Here is a 22,880-nt window from a genome sequence, read left to right on the forward strand (position 1 = left end):
CACTTCGCCACAGTCCATTTTAAATGAGCTTTGGCCCAGAGAAAAGGCCTGCGCTTCTGGATCATGTTTAGATATGGCTTCTTTTTTGGCCTATAGAGTTTTAGTCGGCAATGGCGCATGGCACGGTGGATTGTGTTCACTGATAATGTTTTCTGGAAGTATTCCTGAGCCCATGTTGTGATTTCCATTACAGTAGCATTCCTGTATGTGATGCAGTGCGGTCTAAGGGCCCGAAGATCACAGGCATCCAATATGGTTTTCCGGCCTTGACCCTTACGCACAGAGATTGTTCCAGATTCTCTGAATCTTTGGATGATATTATGCACTGTAGATGATGATAACTTCAAACTCTTTGCAATTTTTCTCTGAGAAACCCCTTTCTGATATTGCTCCACTATTTTTGGGGGAATTGGTGATCCTCTGCACATCTTGACTTCTGAGGGACACTGCCACTCTGAGAGGCTCTTTTTCTACCCAATCATGTTGCCAATTGACCTAATAAGTTGCAAATTGGTCCTCCAACTGTTCCTTATATGTACATTTAACTTTTTCAGCCTCTTATTGCTACCTGTCCCAACTATTTTGGAATGTGTAGCTGTCATGAAATCCAAAATGAGCCAATATTTGGCATGACATTTCAAAATGTCTCACTTTCAGTTTATGAGATTTGTAAATTAGTCCATTCCTTTTTTACTCACAATTTGTACAGTGTCCCAACTTTTTTGGAATTGGGTTTGTATATCTGGACATATAGTATAATACTACAGTACCTCCAGACCTCCAGAAAGCTTTATTAAATGGTCACTGAAACAATATTGGATATCGCTATTTTACTATCCTTACTTTGTCCACACAGTTAGTGTGACACCTGGGTCCCAGCAGCCCACTAATGACAGTCTTATTAGATATAGCCTGGGTTATATTAATCTCTGAGCTAATTGCAATGTAATACAATCTGTGTACAGAACTGCTTACCAGACATTCATACCATTAACAGGGTCATACAGCTCTTCTTCACTACAATATACCTATAATCATTGCTACTATGGCATCAAAGAAAAGGAAGGGTCCTTCAAGACCAGGAAAGATGAGTGACTTTTTCCCTACCCCACGTCACTTCACCTTTCAAAAAGACACGGGCGAAACCCATGTCTCAGCCCATAGCTTCCCTCAGCGGTGGAGCTCTCCTCCAGCTCATTCTTCTCGGTGGCCCCAGTCTCAAGTTGCTATGGAAGGTGCCAAATCCAACTCCTCCTCAGCCTCATCCAGCCCAGCTAAAACAAAACCTAGGCTACATCAAGGGGTTTCTGCAGGAGGTTGTTGACACAGCATCCTCTCTAGAGCTAACAAGAGAGCTACAGGAATCCATAGTAGAATTCCCCACGCAATACCAGCCAGTGCTGGACACCACCCCGAAAGACATGCTGGTGTCCCTCCGTACCACCATACATGCTGATATTCTCTCACTAGCCCGACAATTCAAATTGGACATTGCAGAAGTGTCCCAAAGGGTCACACATAAAGAAACCCCTCCAGCAGATATTTCCTTGCAGATGCCAAAGAACAAGGAAAGATCATATGACAACACAAAAGCGCTGAAGAAATAAGGTACTTACAGGATTTAAAAAAAAACAAACAAAATAAAGTGGCATTATATCTATGATTTATGTGAATGAATTATGGCAATTATCACTTCTCTGTTTAGTATCACTTAAATGGTTGCTGCAAATATTTGATATACTGCAAGTAAGGATTTTAGTATACATCCTCATTCAGATTTGCCCAGTCCATCTGCTGCAGATTGACTTATAACCTATGTGAATTTAGAGGGCAAATGCCAGTGAATGCATTCATATCCACGCATCATCCAGTTATAAGAGCTGTCAGAGCACACATGTATAATTTGCTCACCATGGGTGCACCACCCTACAGTTAACAGACATCCAATACGTCATCTTTATTTTGGCTATATGTCCAGTTAGCTCTTGTACATTAGTCAGTGCCAAGGAATGCTGGGGACATTCGGCTGATGTCATCTGCAAACAAAAAACTCGACTGGGCTGGCCCTGTGAACATGGCATCATCAGATTCCATAATAAAATGAAAGCTAAAAATGGCAAGGACGTGACAACTGGGCACATCTTTTCAGGGCAGTAGTACAGTACAAGGTGCCAGGAATGAAGCTACATTGTTTGTTTTGGGATTTGAACATAGCAGCCTAGTTGTATGCCATGTATGGGCAGACAAACTGGAATATCTGAGAAGTGTGTACTAGTTGGCATGAAAGGTAATATTCTGTTTTAATAGGAGATTAAATATTTGAATAAAATGGCAAAGCAATTACTCGTCTGTGTAAGATGATAACAAACAATGGTGCACTAACCCCTCTGTGTGTTAAAATCTTAAAATTTTTGCACTGGACTTCATGTATAGAACAAAAGGAAAGGAAAAAAAAGTTGTCTATAGCAACCAGTCAGGTGTTTTATTCTTAAGGCTAATACAGGCATTTTATCATCACTGTTATCAGAGCTTAACCAATTCCTCTTTCCTTCCTGGCCAAAGTCAGATCAAAATATGGCTGATTCAGCAGTGACTGGCCAAATTTAAGTCTGCGTGTAGCTGTCCCTGTTTGACAGAATCCATCTTTTCATCAACTTCTGTCAAAAGGACATGCTGGAGAGCTTGTGTTGATCAGCTGTACAGCCACTGATTAGTGAGTCCTGCTGTCAGAATACAATGTCCTGGTGAGGGTATTCCTCGATCGACCTCATTTGTGTGGATGGAAATTTTTTTTTTTCATTGAGCCTGCTGGCTGAATGGAAAAAACTACCTGTCTATGACCATGTGAATTCAAAAAGTCCAGCGCTTAAATATATGCAGCTGTTTCTTCAATCAACAAGTACGTTTATTCAGTAGGTTCAAGTCTCAAAGATTCTTACCAGAATTTCCGACCCATACACCAATCAATGGATCTAATATAGCTTTTTTTCACTCCAACGTCCCTGTGTCTTCCTTAAACCTCTTCACAATCTCTCCAGGGTGTCCCCCCTCAAAAAAAGAAAGAAAAACTACTATAGTGCAGTATCTTCTAGACTAGAATACACTTCTACTCCTGTGCTCACACCAGTGATCAGTGACCTTGTGATTCCCCTTTTGTCTAAATCCTTACCAAACAGAAAAAATCATAACACTCATAAATTCAAATCACCTCTTCCTGCCATGGACCACCCCTTTTATATATAAATCTTTTTCACGTCCAGTGTCACACAGGGGTGAGGTCCTGGGGAAAAAAGTGTGGGAACTCACCCAAGATCCCCATCCCACCTCAAAAATAAAAGTGTGTGTGTATATATACTGTGTGTGTGTATATATGTGTGTGTATGTATATATATATATATATATTATACCTTTTTGAGGAGTAAGGACCACTTAACAACTTGGTAACCAGTTTCAGGCCATAATGAGCTGAGTGGGCAGAAAACAGGTCGGTGTCCAGTCAGCATATGCAGAGCAGACATGGACACAGCCCTCTCTACTCTATGGGCCCTCCGAACCAATCCACCTAGACAGAAGGGGACGGATCCCCGTCTGTTTTTATAAGCGTACAGGATTGGAGATAGGTGGGTGTAAACAGACACAAGTCCGTTTGCATCTACAACTCTATAGTGGTGAATAGAGTGTCCGATTGGGTCTACCTGAGAAACAGATGGGTGGACCCGATCATGGAAAAGGGGCCTAAGGCTGCTTTCACATGGATGCATTGTCGTTTACCTGCACCTTAACTGACCTCAGTCTTTACTGCTTCCTCAAGATTACTGCAGGTATCGCTGGCTGCTGCTGTCCCTCAGGTGGGTGTAGCTGGTGCCTGCTGCTGGCCGTCCTCCAGGGCTGGTACTGCTGGTGGGTACTGCTGGTGGGTATTGCTGGCTGGTAGTGCTGGTGGGTACTGCTGGCGGTTCTTCCTGGTGGGTACTTCTGGCTGGTACCGCTGGCTGGTACTGTTGGTGGATATTGCTGGTGGTTACTGCTGGCTGAAACTGCTGGCGGGAACTGCTTGTGGGGGTACTGCTGGTGGTTACTGCTGGCAGGTACTGTTGGCTTGTACTGCTGGTGGCTACTGTTGGTGGGTACTGCTGGTGAGTACTGCTGGCTGGTAAATCTGGTGGATACTGATGGGTGGTACTGCTGACTGGTACTGCTAGATGGTACTGTTAGGTACTTTTGGTAGGTACTGCTGGCTGGTACTGCTGGTGAGTACTGCACAGAATAGGGATTGTGACATTGTTATAAATTTCAGTTGCTTGAAGAAGTTATGGGCCTGTATGTTTGTACTGTAGTACACAAACATAGTGCGTCCTTAGGGCCTGTGTCAACTAGATTTGCCTTGCATAAAACAAGTTTTGCCTTCCCATAAAAGACTACAGGAATGCCTGCTTGAAGCAGGTCAAATGCAAGTCAGGAGGTCAACTGCAGGTCAAATGCACCTAGCAATGATCTCCGAAGCACCTCAAACTGATTGCATCACACAAGCCTAAAGCCTGTCAGCACAGGCCCTTACTCTCAGATGGTTGATTGCAGTAAAGAGAGTAGCCACCACATCTTCCTATGTGTTTCATCTCTGTGCTAAGAAATAAAGTTCTACCTGCCATGCGACATTAGGCCTTATCCTCCGGAACCCTTTTCATAGAAGAAGTTTGATACCTCCTGGATTCAACCTTTACCCAGCCAATCAACTATTCAAGTATTACCATTTTTCCCCTTTGTTTCAGGAATGAGGCTTCAGTTTCAACTTCCCTGCCATTTGTGTTGAGTGCTTTTCCATTTGGACTCTTTCCATACATATTAATACAGGTTCCTTTTTGAGGTTAGGACCTATTGCTGTTCTGATGCCATACCCTAACCATTTTGACTCTGATTTACCTAAAATTATACTCTTTTCTGTCCTATTTTTTGCATACAGTTGCTGTGAATTACTCTTCTGCTCCCAATAAATGATTGTTGGAACAAACAAAAAAAGTTCCGGAATAAAATTACTTGAGACAAGAAGCAACAGAATCCCTGGACTTCTTTACTATACATGTTTAAGTCCTCACCATCGGATTCTACTCCCCCTGTACATGCGGACTGCAATCTCCACTTGATCCTTTAAAGAATTCATAATCTGTTGGGACAAGTGAAGTATGAACTCTCCATAGGACTGAATAGAGATTGTGGTGTGCATTCATGGGATCTGGACCTTGCTGTAGATTTAAAACAAATGGCTGTGCAGTGCCAATAACACAGTTAAGTATAAACTTGGAAGGGGGCTATAGACAGACTTTGGAACCCAATATGTATAATGGTTCTTAAAGTACCATTACACTTTAATCATCTTTTGGGTTTGCTAAGATGTCACAGTTTTTTGAAAAGCAGACCTAAAGTGGCTTTTACAGTACATACATAGCAAACTGTTTATGAACATACCTACCAAATACAATAAGGAAATTACATTAAGCATATAACTGCAATTTAATGTGTCATTTAATGGAATTGGTTTCTCATTTATTAAATCTATTCCCTCCTATCAAATTCTTTACATGTAGCCCTTTTGGTGGTATTCTGGAGTGACCAGCCTGCAAGATTAATCTCTAAAGAATGTGCTGTTTGTTGAAAAGGGAGGTTTAAAGATTAATTGGTATTAATGTTTGTGTAACCACTAAGAGTACTATTGACATCACCATGACCCAATCACCTCCCTATTTAACCAAGCTATTTTAGGGTTGGCAAATAAACAAAAACTGAAAAAGGATATCAGAAGTACATGTTTAAAATAGTAGAGTTTGCACGTAGCTGAAGTTGGATGATGTAATGTATCAATGCACACAGGAATGAACAGTTATTTCTCTCATTACCAAAGTTCCGTGTGCATAGAAAGAAGAAAAGGGTGAGATAACTCATGCTTCTATGGAGGATTAAGGCCCATACACGTAGTCAGAAAATAATACCAAAAATACTGCTTACACAGCTTTCATCCGAAATTATCTGAAGGGACAAACAGGAATATTTTTCTCATATGATACCAGATGGTAGCATTTTCATTTAATCAGTACTTTTTTCTTCTAAAAATACAATAGAAATACAATATATTACATCACTTTTATTCTGTCGTACTTCGTACTTTAGTAACCTCTTAATTTTCAATATGGAGACTTGCATGCAAAAAAAAAAAATGGACGATCATTCATTCGATAATCTCATCATGTGTACTAGGCTTTAGGAAATACCCTGGTGGAGGCTTCACCGGACAACACATTTTTTTCAAAGGTTTTGCTTCCTGAAAAAACTTTAGTGATCATACTAGAGCCCTTCAAACTGAACACAAGTTTCAGAATGACCATGTCAAGCAGGAATCTTGAGAAATAATAAATTAACTTTTAATGATGTAGCGCCCTCATAGATAGGTGCTAGAGTGAGTGTATATAGTTTTTGGTTTCTCTGTCTAACAGGGAGACAGCCAGACAAATTGTTATGCTGTCTGCTTAACCACTTCTGGACAGAGCCCATTTTTGACACATTTTATTTACAAGTTAAAATCAGTGTTTTTTGCTAGAAAACTACTTAGAACCCCCAAACCTTATATATATATATATATATATATATATATATATATATATTTTTTTTTTTTTTTTAGCAAAGACTCTGGAGAATAAAATGGTGGTCAATGCAAAATTTTTTGTCACGCGGTATTTGCGCAGCGGTCTTTCAAACGCCATTTTTTTGGAAAAATTACAAAAAATGACATTTCACTGCATTTAAAAAAAACTAAACAGTAAAGTTAGGCCATTTTTTTTTGTATATTGTGAAAGATGATGTCACACCAAGTAAATAGATACCCAACATGTTACAGTTTAAAATTGCACACACCCACGGAATGGCGACAAACTACGGTCAATGAAAATCTCCATAGGCGACTCTTTAAAAAATTTTAACGGTTACCAGTTTAGAGTAAGAGTGTAGCTCCTTCTTTTTTTTTTTTTTTAATTATTGCTCTCGCTCTGGCAATCGCGGCGATACCTCACATGTGTGGTTTGAACAGCGATTTAATTTGCGGCCCGACTTCCTGTATACTTTTTCTTTCGTGTGTGAGCTCACGGCGACGGGGGCGGCTAAAAATTTTTTTTTTTCTTCCTATTTATTTTATTTTTTTAATTTTTTTATTTTAGCACAGGTTTTAAAACAAAAAAAATCTGATCACTTTTATTGCTGTCTCAAGCAACGTAAACATTCCTTGTGACAGCAATAGGCAGTGACAGGTACTCTTTATGGAGGTATTGGGGTCTAAAAGACCCTAGACTCCTCCACTACAGTTCCATGTATTAAAAATGCAGAAAAAGGGCATTTGTAAATACATTCACTTTTTAAATCCGGCGCCTTTAGCAGCTGAGTAACCCAGATGTGACGTCATGGACGCCACCTCCGGATAACGTCATTGGAGACCTGATCAAAGCCGGATGTGGCTTCGATTGGGACTCCAAAAAGCCTGCGGACGCGGTGGGACAGGAGACCCGGGAAGAGCCCGGAAGGCGGCGGGAGGGGGGGGCCACCCCTCCCGCTCTTTGGGGTAAAAAGTGAGCGGCTCCCAACCTGCATCGGTCTTTACCGCCGGAAAACTGACCACAGGCTCTAAAAAACAGTACCGGGGTGATGCCTCTAGCTAAAGGCAGCCGACGTAGGTCTACGTGGCTGGTCGGTAAGTGGTTAACAGAGGTTGCTCAGTGTGCTCTGGTGCTGCTCATGCTGTCTTGATGTTTCATGCTGATCCAGTAGCAATGGAGTATACTGGATAGTGGGTAGAAACCTGGCAGATGAGAGCATGGGATGTTTATTGGACCTGTGCAATTCGTTTTGTAACAAATCTAAATTCCGAAAAAATAACACATTTCAACTAATATGAAAGAAATTATAGCGAAAATAAGGACTTCAGCATAATTTGTTAAAGGTTGAATGAAACAGCAGGTTGACTCTGAGTAAATCTTACAGTCCAATCAGCTGATTCATTTTGTGCTGGAAGTTGGATTACTAATACTGGCAAAGTGTATTCCTGAGAACTGAGTGAGTAGGGTGCTGCATGGGTTTTGGGTGTTGTATTTGAGCATAGGAAATGAGTTTTGAGAAGTAGCAGAAAAAATTGTGTGTGTGTGTGTGTGTGTGTTAATGGATTCAAGCTCTAAACAATCAGGTTCCTCCTGGTACCATCAGCAGTGACACAGCACAACCCCTGGCAAAGTACATTCCTAAGAAGGGTGTTGATTTGCATTTGAGCAGAGGAGATGATTTTTGAGACGCGGCAGAAAAGACATTGTCATTGTGTGTGTGTTATTGGATTCAATAAACAAACGACTTTCAGAATTACGATTGGTTATCACAAATATATCTATACATAAATAATGATTTATCTGAAAATGAAACAAATAAACAATAAAAGGAATCGATTTGTTATAACAAATATCTATACTCTACAGAAATAAATAATTATCTGAAAATTAAATTACTGAAACATCGAATATAACAGAACAAAATTATGTAATTTATGAATGAAAATGAAACCCAATTTTCCGCCATGCACAAGTCTAATGTTTATACATCCCTGGCCAATTAGAAGGGGATGTGCCCCAAGTCATGCTGGGTGACTGTATTTATATCTGAGGAGCACATGGGCCAAAGTAATTTCTACCTCTACAGTGAGAGGTCCAGGAGAGGAGGAGACTGCAGCTTCTCCCCAGCACAGGCTGCCATGCGGCCTCAGGTGGTAGACCTGAGGGCCTGAAACACTGAAGCCAAAACCAATGGTTCTCGTGCAAGCTGACTAAGGGAGGATGTCCACGGATCCTGTCTGGCATCACAGAGGAAGGTGACCTGAAGCCAGGACCTTGTGAGTACAGATCCCCTAAAGGAATCCTAGAGACTGCTGTTGCTAAAATCTCCCTCTACATACTAGGTATAAGCTAAAGAAGCTACTGGCTAGTATCTATCCAGAACAAGCAAAGTCCACTAAATTCCTTCTGCTACAAAGGGACTTGCTTAATTCTGTACAGCCTGCTGCATAGTGCTACTAAAAGTCTGCTACACAGTTTTATTGGAGAAGTTGTCCCCGCTTGTGAATAATTAATTTTGGAGTATCCTACTAAATCCCTTCTCCTATCCAAGTTTTCCAAATAAAATACAAAAAAACACATCCCCTAGACTAGTTATTGGAGACAAGTGGAAAAGTGTGTGCACCTGGCTGTGTGAAATCCCCTGTAACTGGCTGTGGATTAATCAGTGGGCAATAATCAGTGGGCAAAATTATTCAAGCGGCTCCTGCAGGGGTAGCGCTGCAATGACTATAATGTATTTAATTGCACAATGTTTCTGACACGCTGCAGGAGTGTAACAGTGCTAAAAGTGTTTTGTTGCTGTATTAATTTGTACTTAGTGTCAATGCATCTTGCTGCAGTGTCCAACAATAATCAGCCATTGCTAGTTTTTCAGTTGCCCTGATACCATTTTTTCTTTGTGGCAATGTCTTAGTGAAACCTTTCACCATGTGTTTCACTGAGCATAGATTTGCATAAGAGGTCAAAGTGTTAAAGCAGAAAACGAATCTTCAGTGACATGCATTTCATGGTCTTGCATACTGTAAGTTTGTCAACTAGCTAAATGAAGTTTGGTGCTCCTTAGTTGCCAAAAAAATTATCAAAAACATCCTGGCATGCTTTCCATGTGATTTTCTCTGGCCCCACTAACAGATGTTCAAACTTCTTGTCATTTTATATCTGATCTGGGGAGCAACAAAATGCTTTTCTTAATCTTGCCATCAGATATTCTTGGAAACATCTGTATCAAATATTGAGAACCTCCACCTTCCTTGTTCATTGCTTTCACTACATTTTTTCATCAGTCCAAGTTTTATGTGAAGCAAAAGTAAAAATATCTTTGTCTTGTCAACAAATGGTTTAAAAACAACATCTCTCAGACAGTCCTGAAACCAAATTGTTTGGAGTGGCCATTTCATTTTCTGTTTTAATATGTTTATTAAAGTTTTACAGTCATAACAAAGAAATTGAACAATTCCTAAAGCCATAGGACAGTGCAGTGGTCCCAGAACCCAGGTGGAGGATATGGTTAAAATCAACAGACCAATAAGGCACAAGTGGTAGGTGCCTCAGATATCAGAAACCTAAAGCAAAAAAAGGTCAATTGAGAACATCAAAATATTCTGGTTATGTTCCATGCTCACAAGTGGGACACTCAAATGCTACATCAAAGTACCCCACAGCTCCATAGTAATCACCTAAAATGAACAAGATATATACTAGGAATCACAATCTGATAACTGAAGGTGCCATTTTGTTACCATTGAGTGACTATTTCTTTTTAATGTAAGGCAACTCTTTTGCACAGCTGTCCCATTCGCATATGTACCAAAAGTACTTGGTATATCCGACCTGAATTCCAAGCAGCAGAACTAATTTTAGATCTCCACAGATATTTCACTTGTTGTACTTGGTGTACTGGATGTGCTTCAACCATAGGTCCATGTTTTTTTCTTTCATATGAGGGTACGGGTATTGCAAATTGCAAAAACAGAAGCTTTTTTTTTTTTAAAACTATGAGGTTAATTTACAGTTTTTTTTTGTGATTAGCAGCCTAAAGTCTACAAGAAACACCAAAGAATGTTCAGGAAGCAAAATCTTTGTTGTCCACTGCAAGATCATACTTTTTTGAAATGAGAAAAGTTGTAATGTTTTAAATATAGTAGACAAAGTCATTTCTGTTAAGTGCAAAGCAACAGTGTCTGTGTGAAGCACACCATTTGACACACTGGTACTCACTTTGTCAGTGCTTCTCCACTGCTTCTTCCCCTGTCACAGCTGGCAACAATACCCAATGGTTCTGAGAATTGGGGAGCAAGTGACCTCCTCCTATATGACAGTGCTGAGGTCTAGCGGGCAATTGCTTGACCCAAGCCCTTTAGCCTGATATGGGGTAAGATAGACTCCTCCTAGCATCAAACACCAGATGTTGCTGATGATTTTAATGCAATTCTGATGGAGAAATGAGCAGAGGGGGGATTTCTGGCAAATTGAAATCCAGTGGATGGGAGACATTGTTACTAGGCAAGGCAATAATGTCGCCCATATTTTCCTCTTTTTCCTGTCTTTGCTGCCTGTGTCCTGTCAGGGGGACTTTCTTTAATTTTTTATATTTTTTAATATTTTTATCAAAAAATATTACATTTCCCATTTTATGTACCAGAGGCAATGGTCAGTAGGACCAATAGAGAGGGGAAAATCCCCTTAGCAGAGACACAAACAGCTAAAGAAATGGACTTCCTTTACAAACACTTTATTAACTTTTTTTTTCACTGTCTTGGAACAAGAAAAGTCAGAACTTGACACTTTCTTTACATATGTTCAGCATTTAGCTTAAACTGAAGCAAGAGAGGTTTAATGACAGCCATGCAACTAGTATTTGCAGAATGGGAAGAAAGCAATAGCAATCTACATGTTTCTCCCAAAAATAGGTTTACCTTCAAAAGTAATATCCAACTCCGGTTGTGTGCTGTATGATTTGGGCCTTCTATTGTTGCACAACCAGGGTATAATCTCTTTAGCATGCTCTATATATATATATATTTATTGGATACAAAACAAATGTTTGTGGCTGTTTTACTGAAGGGAACCTGTTAGAAAAGAAATATAAAGGCTGTAACGTAACCAATAAATCGCAGATTCTGAAATGTTTAATCTTGCTACACTATTAGTGAGTCATTCAGCACAGCAAACATACAGTTAGGTCGGGACTCCTGACCTGTGTACTTGTTCCATCTCAGTGCCCCCTTAGGCAGTAGAGCACTAATAAGGAAAATGGTATTTTTAAGAACAAGCCAATAGCAGGTTTCTGTCAAGGCAGTATTTTAAACCAAAGGATGATGGATATACAGTTGGCCATATGTTTAATTTCAACTGCTGGTGGAAGCCAGACCTGAATAACAAGAATCTACGTAATGTATTTTATATGAACATGGTTAATTGTGCCAGTGATTCATCTCAACGTGCTGATGAACCTTATGTAGAATCCAGAGGGAACAATGTTCTGTCACAGAATGTACATATTTCAATTACTGATTTATGGATACTTGTTTTCTGATCATACTGATTTACAGTATTTTAGGACTGGGACATATGTTTGGAGCATGCAAGGGAGGGCTGGCAGCCTTAGGCCTGGGGGGCAAGTCCAGTCACGTGGCCCATTGAACCATTGAATCAGCTCACCATCCATGCCCACCTGGTTTTTTAATGGATATTGATGTTATGAAGCAAGACAAATACGATCCAATGTGGTAACATCATTTAATGTTAATAGCAATAAAGGAGGTTTAACAAAAATACATGACATCACGCCAGGCGAGGCCTAGGAACTTCCTGTCGGGTGGAGAGCACTCTGCCTGACAGGGACATGACTGTGTTAGTATTGTGCCAGCCGGTTGCAGGAGGGCACTCTGCATACTCATACCACTCCACTGCAGCTCTTCAAATATAACATTGTGTAGCGAGGACCGGCAGCTATATACAGTGTCTGGGTCTGGCCTCTACATTAATCCAGCCCTGAGTGTGGCCTTTTTACCCGGCAGTAGAGTGGCCCGGGGGGGGGGGGGGCAATAGCCACCCTGCCCCCCTTCCCAGTCCTCCCCTGGTAGTGCCCTAATTTTCATCTGACAGGTAATTACGGTAGTGCCCTCATTTTCAGCTGATAGGTAATTATGGTAGTACCCTCATTTTCAGCTGACGGGTAATTACAATAGTGCCCTCATTTTTAGCTGATAGGTAATTACAGGAGTGCCTTTATTTTCAGCTAACAGGCAATTATGATAGTGTCCTCTTTTTCAGCTGATGGGTAATTACGGTAGTGCCCTCTTTTTTAGCTGATGGGTAATTACTGTAGTGCCCTCATTTTGCGCTGATGGGTTAATTACAGTAGTGCCCTCATGTTCAGCTGACAGTTAATTATGGTAGTGCCTTCATTTTAAGCTAATAGTTAATTACGGTAGTGCATTTATTTTCAGCTAACGGGCAATTACGGTAGTGCCCACTTTTTCAGCTGACGGGCAATTGTGGTATTCTCATTTTCAGCTGATGAGTAATTACGGTAGTGCCCTCATTTTCAGCTGATAGGTAATTACGGTAGTGCCCGATTTTTCAGCTGACGGTTAATTACGGTAGTGTCCTCTTTTACAGCTGATGGTTAGTAACGGCAGTCCCCTCATTTTCAGCAGTCAGATCATTACCATAGTGCCCAGGGGAGGGCTGGCAGCCTTAGGCCTGGGGGGAAAGTCCAGTCACGTGACCCATTGAACCATTAAATCAGCTCACCATCCATGCCCGCCTGTTTTTTTTAACGAAGCAAGACAAACATGATGCAATGTGGTAACATCATTTAATGTTAATAGCAATGAAGGAGGTTTAACAAAAATACATGACATCACGCCAGACGGGGCCTAGGAAGCTCCTGGTGGAGATCACACTGCCTGACAGGGAAGTGGCTGTGTTAGTATTGTGCCACCTGGGTTCAGGAGCACACTCTGCATACTCATACTGCTCCACTGCAGCTCTGCAATTATAACATTACCTAGCGGCGACCAGCAGCTTTATACAGTGTCTGGCCTCTACAGTAATCCAGCCCTAAGTGTGGCCTTTTTACCCGGCATCAGAGCGGTCCGGGGGGGGGGGCAATAGCCACCCTGCTCCCCTTACCAGTCCTCCCCTGGTAGTGCCCTCATTTTCAGCAGATGGGTAACTACAGTAGTCATGCTCTCATTTTCAGCAGATAGGTAATTACAGTAGTGCCCTCTTTTTCAGACTGACGGGTAATTATGGTCGTGCCCTCATTTTCAGCTGATGGGTAATTACGGTGGTGCCCTCTTCTTCAGGTGATGGGTAATTATGGTGGTGCCCTCTTTTACAGCTGATGGGTAATTACAATAGTGCCCTCATTTTCAGCTGACGGGTAATTACGGTAGTGCCATTATTTTCAGCTGATAGGTAATTACGGGAGTGCCCTCATTTCAACTGATGGGTAATTACGGCAGTGCCCTCATTTCAGTTGATGGGTAATTACGGTGGTGCCCTCATTTTCAGCTGATGGGTAATTACGGTAGTGCCCTCTTTTTCAGCTGATGGGTAATTACAGTAATGCCCTCATTTTCAACTGACGGGTAATTACGGTAGTGCCTTCATTTTCAGCTGTTAGGTAATTACGGTAGTGCCCTCTTTTTCAGCTGACGGGTAATTATGGTCGTGCCCTCATTTTCAGCTGATGAGTAATTACGGTAGTGCCCACTTTTTCAGCTGATAGGTAATTACGGTAGTGCCCTCATTTTCAGCTGATGAGTAATTACGGTAGTGCCCACTTTTTCAGCTGATAGGTAATTACGGTAGTGCCCTCTTTTTCAGCTGATGAGTAATTACGGTAGTGCCCACTTTTTCAGCTGATAGGTAATTACGGTAGTGCCCTCTTTTTCAGCTGACGGGTAATTACAGTAATGCCCTCATTTTCAACTGTCGGGTAATTACGGTAGTGCCTTCATTTTCAGCTGTTAGGTAATTACGGTAGTGCCCTCTTTTTCAGCTGACGGGTAATTACAGTAGTGCCCTCGTTTTCAGCTGATGAGTAATTATGGTAGTGCCCACTTTTTCAGCTGATAGGTAATTACGGTAGTGCCCTCATTTTCAGCTGATGAGTAATTACGGTAGTGCCCACTTTTTCAGCTGATAGGTAATTACGGTAGTGCCCTCTTTTTCAGCTGACGGGTAATTACGGTAGAGCCCTCATTTTAAGTGCGCTTCCTAAATGATAAACAAACATATCAAATTATCATATATAATTTTTTAAACACAAATAGTGAATATTTGTAGCAGAAACAAAAAGGTTCTTAAAATTGTAAATGAGTGATAGCCTCTAATTCCGTGACGGGGTCACCAATGAAGAGAATCAAACAAATGTGTTATCACTGGTGTGAAAAAGTGCTCAGGGTGGCCTCTTACCAAAAAGTAAATCCCAATAGCATCAAAATGAGTGAACCAACGGTGAATAGTGACAGTGACACCCTGAAGTGAAGGTGGGTTCTTACCACAAATAAGGGAGAAGTGAGCTGTGACTGAAATACCAAAAAGATCCACTTCCTGGTCAGTTTGGAATGAAAATATTCTCCACTGGGATGGATGGATCAGACGATTCCTTTATTACATGGTTCCGGAGTGCTTCCGGATGTGGGAATGCATGGAAAATCCACCATAAAAAGGAGGAGGGAACTGAGTGCGTTACCCAAATATTTATTTTAAACAAAAAAATGGCAAACACTTACATATGTCCGTGGTAAAACAGCAATGCTCTTGAAAGTCACGGCCACCTGCAGTGCGGTGCGTGACATAAAACAGCGCGGCTAGGCTCCCACTGACGCGTTTCCACTAAATAGTTGGCATCGGGGACTGGAGCTGTACAGTAGTGCCCACTTTTTCAGCTGACAGGTAATTACGGTAGTGCCCTCATTTTCAGCTGAGTAATTACGGGAGTGCCCTCACTTTCAGCTGATGGGTAATTACGGTAGTGCCATCTTTTTCAGCTGACTGGTAATTATAGTAGTGCCCTCATTTTCAGCTGATGAGTAATTACGGTAGTGCCCTCTTTTTCTCCATTTTCAGGTGATGGTTAATTATGGTAGTGCCCTCATTTTCAGCTGATGGGTAATTACAATAGTGACCTCATTTTTAGCTGATAGGTAATTACCGTATTGCACTCCTTTTCAGCTGACAGGTATTTATGGTAGTGCCCTCTTTGTCAGCACACGGGTAATTATGGTAGTGCCCTCATTTTCAGCTAAAAGGTTATTACGGTAGTGCCCTCTTTTTCAGTTGATGGGTAATTACGGTAGTGCCCTCATTTTTAGCTGATAGGTAATTACAGTAGTACCCTCATTTTCAGCTGACAGGTAATTACGGTAGTGCCCTCATTTTCAGCTGATAGGTAATTACAGTAGAGCCCTCTTTATCAGCCGATAGGTAATTACGGTAGTCTCCTCTTTTTTAGCTGACTGGTAATTAAGGTAGTGCCCTAATTTTCAGCTGATAGGTAATTACACTAGTGCCCTCATTTTCAGTTGACAGGTAATTACGGTAGTGCCCTCATTTTAAGCTAATAGGTAATAACGATAGTACCCTTATTTTCAACTGACGGGTAATTACGGTAATGCCCTCTTTTTCAGCTGACGGGTAATTACGGTCAGCTGAAAAAGAGGGCTCTACTGTAATTACATAGCTGAAAATGAGGGCTCTACCATAATTGCCTATCAGCTGAAAATGAGGGCTCTACCATAATTACCTATCAGCTGAAAATGAGGGCACTCCCGTAATTACCCGTCAGGTGTTTACGGTAGTGGCATCATTTTCAGCTGACGGATAATTACGGGAGTGCCCTCATTTTCAGCTGATAGGTAATTATGGTAGAGCCCTCATTTTCAGCTATGTATTTGCAGTAGTGCCCTCTTGCTGGCACTTGAAAAACACTGACTTGCTGTACTGTACTTGAAACTTGACTTCTGACACTCTGGTTAGCTCAAAAGTCCTTGTCTGGACTGTACTGAGAACTGACTTCTGACACTCTGATTAGCTCAAAAGTCCTGAACACTGCTCCCTCCAGTCCTTCCTGACTGAGGTAGCTTCTGTATACTGCTTCTGCTGCTGCAACTCTCAACACTGTACACTGCACGCTGTACACTGAACACTTCTGGGCCCAAATGCTGGCACCCCCTCTACACTTCAGGGTCCACACACTGGCACCCCCTTTACCCTTCAGGGCCCAAACTCTGGCACCCCCTTTACACTTCAGGGTCAACACTGGCACCCTTGTACACTTGCTTCCTGCACCGGCTGGCTAGCTCCCGGATCCCTCTGACCTTCTCTGGAGTGGTCCCCTCTCACTTAGCAGACACCCAGGGGCAGTTTGCAGTACTCGCGAACTGGGAATGCTTTCCTGAAACTGGACCCCTCTCAGCTCCGCTGGTCCTCGGCACCCCGGATCCTCTCTGCAGCTCAGCTCAGCCCTCTGTTCCCTCAGGCAAGCCGCTTGGGACACCCGATTCCTCTGACAGGAGGAGAGACAGCCATACTCTCCCTCCTGGGACTCTGCTTCCTGCCAAAGACACTGAGTCATGTGCTCCCTTCAAACTTATACCCACTCCCAGAATGCTGTGAGGCAGAATCTGCCTTTCTGGGGTAGATGCAGGCCTGAGTGAACCATTGGCTGGGTTTCCTCCACTGCCCAATGAGAACCCTCTCATTAAGTACAGTGGGGAGACACCCCAGTCTCAAAAGCCACACCTGGGAGACATGTTTTATAGGTTGTTGGTACCTCAGGCCAGTAAGAAGTGGGACTTTTAAGGCAAGTATGGAAAATACAAAAAAGTACAAGCAAAATCGATAATAATAGTAAAATGGTATTTAATCCTTAAAACATATGTACAGTGGAGTACAGTAGCGTGAGAGGGTTATAGACCCTTGTGAAAGTGTGTAGTAGATGGAGGATTAGTGACACGTGGTAAATGGTGACCTTTAAGAGTATATCTCTGTCATTCCCTGCTGTTAAGCTTGGGTTGCCCAGATCAGAGATGTCTCCTATATCCTACGCGTTTCGGCCCCTTAAGGAGCCTTTTTCAAGGTTGATAGTCACCATTTATATTATTTTCTTTAAATCCTTGTATGTTGGAGTGGCTCCCTCTTTAGCACAGCGAGAACCTATGCGGTTTCATAATTAGCCATGTTTCATATCTGGGGTGGATCATGTGAGTCTCCCCTGGTGGCTATTTTTGGTTCCGGTATGTATGAAACCGGTCCCTTTCAAGGATGTCCTTGTGCCTTTAAATGGTACAAATCTTTAATCTTGATTTGCAACAGTGGAGTCCCTTAAGGTTTTGTCTCCCGCCAGATCGCAATTTGCTTTTTCAGGTGCGCCGCTCTTGGTCCTCTCTCATCCCCGTTCAGTTGGGGAATTATTTTCTCTACATGATCCCATGGGTGGTAAGATGTACATTCAAGTTTATGTGATTGAAGAAGAGGAGATTGGAGGTCATCTCCTACATATGTAGCGCACACAACGTAGGAGCCGCAAATATAAATGGGATACCCCACCCTGCACAGCCAGGCACACCAAATTTCTACAGTTTCCCAGAGTCAGAAAACAGTCCAGTACTTTTTTTGTATTTTATTGAGGGGATAAAACTTGGATAGGGAGTAGGGGTATTATGGGATGCTCACTTGATTCTAAAGCAACTTTAGGGACAACTCCTAATATACAGTGCCTTACGAAAGTATTCGGCCCCCTTGAACTTTTTGACCTTTTGCCACATTTCAGGCTTCAAACATAAAGATATAAAACTGTCATTTTTTGTGAAGAATCAACAACAAGTGGGACACAATCATGAAGTGGAATGACATTTATTGCGCTTTAAACAAAAAAAGAGCAACAATTCAGAAAAAAAAACAAAACGATATTTTTCACATTCTGCTATATAACATTCCCCAAAATTTTTTTTATCCTTTTAGGCCAATTTGTACTGCTACATATTTTTGGTAAAAAAAAAGATAGTTTGCACAAAAGTTATTGTGTCTTCAAACTAGGGGAAAGACTTATGTCATTTTTATTTATTTTTTTATCCGTAATGGCGGTGATCTGCGTTTTTTTTAGCAGAATGCGACATTGCGGCAGACAGATCGGACCCCTATCTGACATTTTTTACACTTTTGGGGGAACCAGTGACATTACTACAGTCAGTAATCAGTGCTAAAACTATGCACGGTTACTATAATAGACACTGGCAAGGAAGGGGTTAACCCAGGGGCAATCAAAGGGGGAAGTGTGAGATTAGGGGAGTGTTTTCTAACTGTATGGGGGAGGGACTTGTGAAATGAATACAAAGACCTGTGATCCTAAATAGGAGGATCACAGGTGCTCTGTGTTCATTTCAGAGAGAACAGTCTGCTGTGTTAACAGCAGACCGTCGATCTCTCTCAGGGAGCGATCTCGGGTGCCCAGCAGTAACTGCGGCCGCCGATCCCGTGGATCGGCATCTCCGCTGCCTAGTGGGGGCAGGCGTGCGGCTCCCGCCAACTGCCGTACAGGTACGGCGGTTCGAGCGGCTGAGCCAGCCTGCCGTAGTATATCTGCGGTGGGCAGTCGGCAAGTGGTTAAAATCATTGTTACCTCACTTGAATAATGACACTGCAATCTGTAAAATAATTATTTGTATGAACTAATCCAATTAGTTAGTTGCAGTAGTGTTATCCATAGAATTTTACATGCTGCCTTATTCGTCATAGAATTTTTGGGGACCAGAGAATTAAGAGAAACACCTTAGTGGCTAACTATGTTTTGTCACCCAAGCTCATATGAGGCTTGTCATCTACTGTAATGCTTTGGATTTTTTTTTTTTTTGGCAAGTACAAGAAAAGAAAGCTGTTGTCAGGGAAGCAGTAAGCCCAGGCACATAGTTATGTGCAGACGGAGAATGTTTTTTAGGCAACGGAGAAAGCCTATTTGCCAAACCTATGGACAGAGAATTCCTGTTCACGTAACTCGCGAACGCGCGCATGTACATATGCGCACCAATGTTCCCACCAGCCACTAAGTGGCGCCAAATGACCTATATAAACACCTCTGCTGCACTAGGACCTTGCCTTATAGCCTACAGTGTTCTGCTTTCTGTTACTTGTTCCTGGTGTTTAAACTCTGTTGCTGTCCTGATCCGTCTGACCACGCTTGTACCCCTGGCTTGCAGCTCTTCAACAACATCTCGGCCTTATCCCTCTGTCTGCCTGTCTGCCATTGCCAACTCCAGACTGAACCTGACTACTCTGCTGCCTTCTGCTTTGTTTCTGACGTGCCTGCTAGTTACCAACCCGGCTTGCCTGACCCTGCTGTGTAACCGGCCATCCTTATACCTGCTTATAGCCTGCCAAGTGTCTGCTGCCTGTGTCACGGGAAGTGACGAAACGTGTCAGGTTTGGAACGCACAGCGTGATGTCAGCACGCAGCTTTGGATCGCAAGCCGGAACACTCGCTCGCCACTTTGCAGTAAAGCTGAGCACTGTCACTGATACTGTAAACCTTCTTTGCTTTTACCCTATTTACCCATGGATGGGAAATAAACTCATTCTAAACTTTAATACACTATTGGAGCAATATTTTTTTCTATACCCTTGCCCCATTCTGGATGCGAGGAAAAGGTGAGGAGGAATCCACTACTACCTCACTACAGGAGCGGCACGAGGGAACCTACCCTGGCCCTGTGGGACTACAAGCGTGATTGGTCTTAGTGCTATAAGGTACATCTGGTAAGTCGCCCATCCTTATAATTACTCACTGTGGAAAAAAGAACCCATGTCACCTATAGTCACAAAGAATAGATAAAGTCGTAAACATTGAGCACCTGCACTTTGATTAAAGACTGGAACACTTTTTTGCACAAGGAAATTTTTTGGACTGACTGGTCACTACAGTCACCTTATAATTTCACTTTTTATGGACTATTAATTGCACCTTTTTGATATATTTGTTTTATTTATTTGCACTGTTATTATATATTTATTGTTACACATTGGATTTTCCACCAGCTGATGCATTTTTATGAAATTTTCTTGTTGGGATAATTAATCATTTATTTATTAATTTATTTAGTTGTGTTATGTATGATTTGTTTGCACATTAATTTATTAGCATAGAGATATTTATTGATTTATTGCACACAGCACCATATGGTTTAGCAAGCGCTGCAGATAGTCTTAACTTTTAAGACTATTTTTTGACATACTACCACATTTCCCATAGCTGCTGCTTATTGATTATTACTATTTATTATATATATTTATTCACTCATACCATTAGGCGCGGGGGATACACCACTTGGTGTTATCTTTGTCTCCAATCACATCCACAGTCACATTATCTTTCTCTTCAAAAGGAGGATAGGTACAGTATTTGCTTAAAACTACATTTTCCAGAATACTGTACAGCTTTTTGTAACCCTAAAACACTCTTTTTTAATTGTTTACAACATCTACCAAAAAAAATCACTAAAGCTGTACCATACCAAATAGTGAAACTGTCAAAAATAGCTAGCATGTTTGTTCCGAGAGCCAACACCCCCTTCCCCTTAGTGACATAATGGAAGGCGAGGAGGTTGACGGCTTCGGACAGTATGGTTCACCCCGCATGGTTTTAGATGTGGGATCCAGTCCATGTTTTCAGGTGTGAACAGGGCCCTAAAATAGCCAGTGATGTTCATAAAAAACACTCAAATGGCTATTATTCTTGAAACAGTATAAAATGGATAAATACTGTACCTCTGTAGTAGACATCCTGCTTTAGAAAACATATACATTTGTATGAAATCTTGGTTACATCATGTAACCGTAAAAAAAAAAAAAATACCTTCAATAGTTATAGGAGCTTGAATAGACTCTATGGGCACAGATACCAGAAAGAATCTGTGTCAAAACATCACAAAAAGCTGTCGTGTCAAAACATCACAAAAAGCTGTCATCTAGAACTGGTATTTGACAATGATAGAGCTAAATTGAGTTGGATTACCTATAATGAATCTATCATATTTGCTTGTGGGACAAATGCATTGAAAACTCTCCATTTTAGTCACTGTGCTTTTGTGGGGAAAATTGCTTGAAAAAAAAATACAATTTTTTTTCTTTATTTAGCTTTTTACAGTATCTCACAAAAGTGAGCACACCCCTCACATTTTTGTCAATATTTTATTATATCTTTTCATGTGACAACACTGAAGAATGACACTTTGCTACAATGTAAAGTAGTGAGTGTACAGTTTATATAACCGTGTACATTTGCTGTCCTCACAAAATAACTCCCAGCCATTAATGTCTAAACCCCTGACAACAAAGTGAGTACATCCCTAAGTGAAAGTTTCCAAATTGGGCCCAATTAGCCATTTTCCCTCCTCGGTGTCATGTGACTCGTTAGTCTTACAAGGTCTAAGGTGTGAATTTGGTGTTATCGCTCTCACTCTCTCATTGGTCACTGGAAGTTCAACATGGCACCTCATGGCAAAGAACTCTTTGAGGATCTGAAAAAAAAAAAGAATTGTTCCTCTACATAAAGATGGCCCAGGCTATGATTGCCAAGACCCTGAAACTGAGCTGCAGCACGGTGACCAAGACCATACACCAGTTTTACAGGTCAGGTTCTACTCAGAACAGGCCTCGCCATGGTCGACCAAAGAAGTTGGGTGAACGTGCTAAGCTTCATATCCAGAAGTTGTCTTTTGGGAATAGATGTATGAGTGCTGCCAGCATTGCTGCAGAGGTTGGGGGGTCAGCATGTCAGTGCTCAGACCATACCCTGCACACTGCATCAAATTGGTCGGCATTGCTGTCCTCCCAGAAGGTAGCCTTTTCTAAAGATGATGCACAAGAAAGCCTGCAAACAGTTTGCTGAAGACAAGCAGACTAAGGACATGGATTACTGGAACCATGTCCTTAGGTCTGTTGAGACCAAGATCAACTTTTTTGGTTCAGATGCTATCAAGTGCGTGTGGTGGCAACCAGTTGAGGAGTACAAAGACAAGTGTGTCTTGCCTACAGTAAAGCATGATGGTGGGAGTGTGATGGTCTGGGGCTGCATGAGTGCTCCCGATACTGGGGAGCTACAGTTCATTGAGGGAACCATGAATGCCAACATGTACTGTGACATACTGAAGCAGAGCATGATCCCCTCCCTACAGAGACTGGACTGCAGGGCAGTATTCCAACATAAGGACCCCAAACACACCTCCAAGACGC

The sequence above is a fragment of the Pelophylax lessonae genome, assembly GCF_965119305.1.
Source record: "Pelophylax lessonae genome assembly, chromosome: 2".
Taxonomy (NCBI): domain Eukaryota; kingdom Metazoa; phylum Chordata; class Amphibia; order Anura; family Ranidae; genus Pelophylax; species Pelophylax lessonae.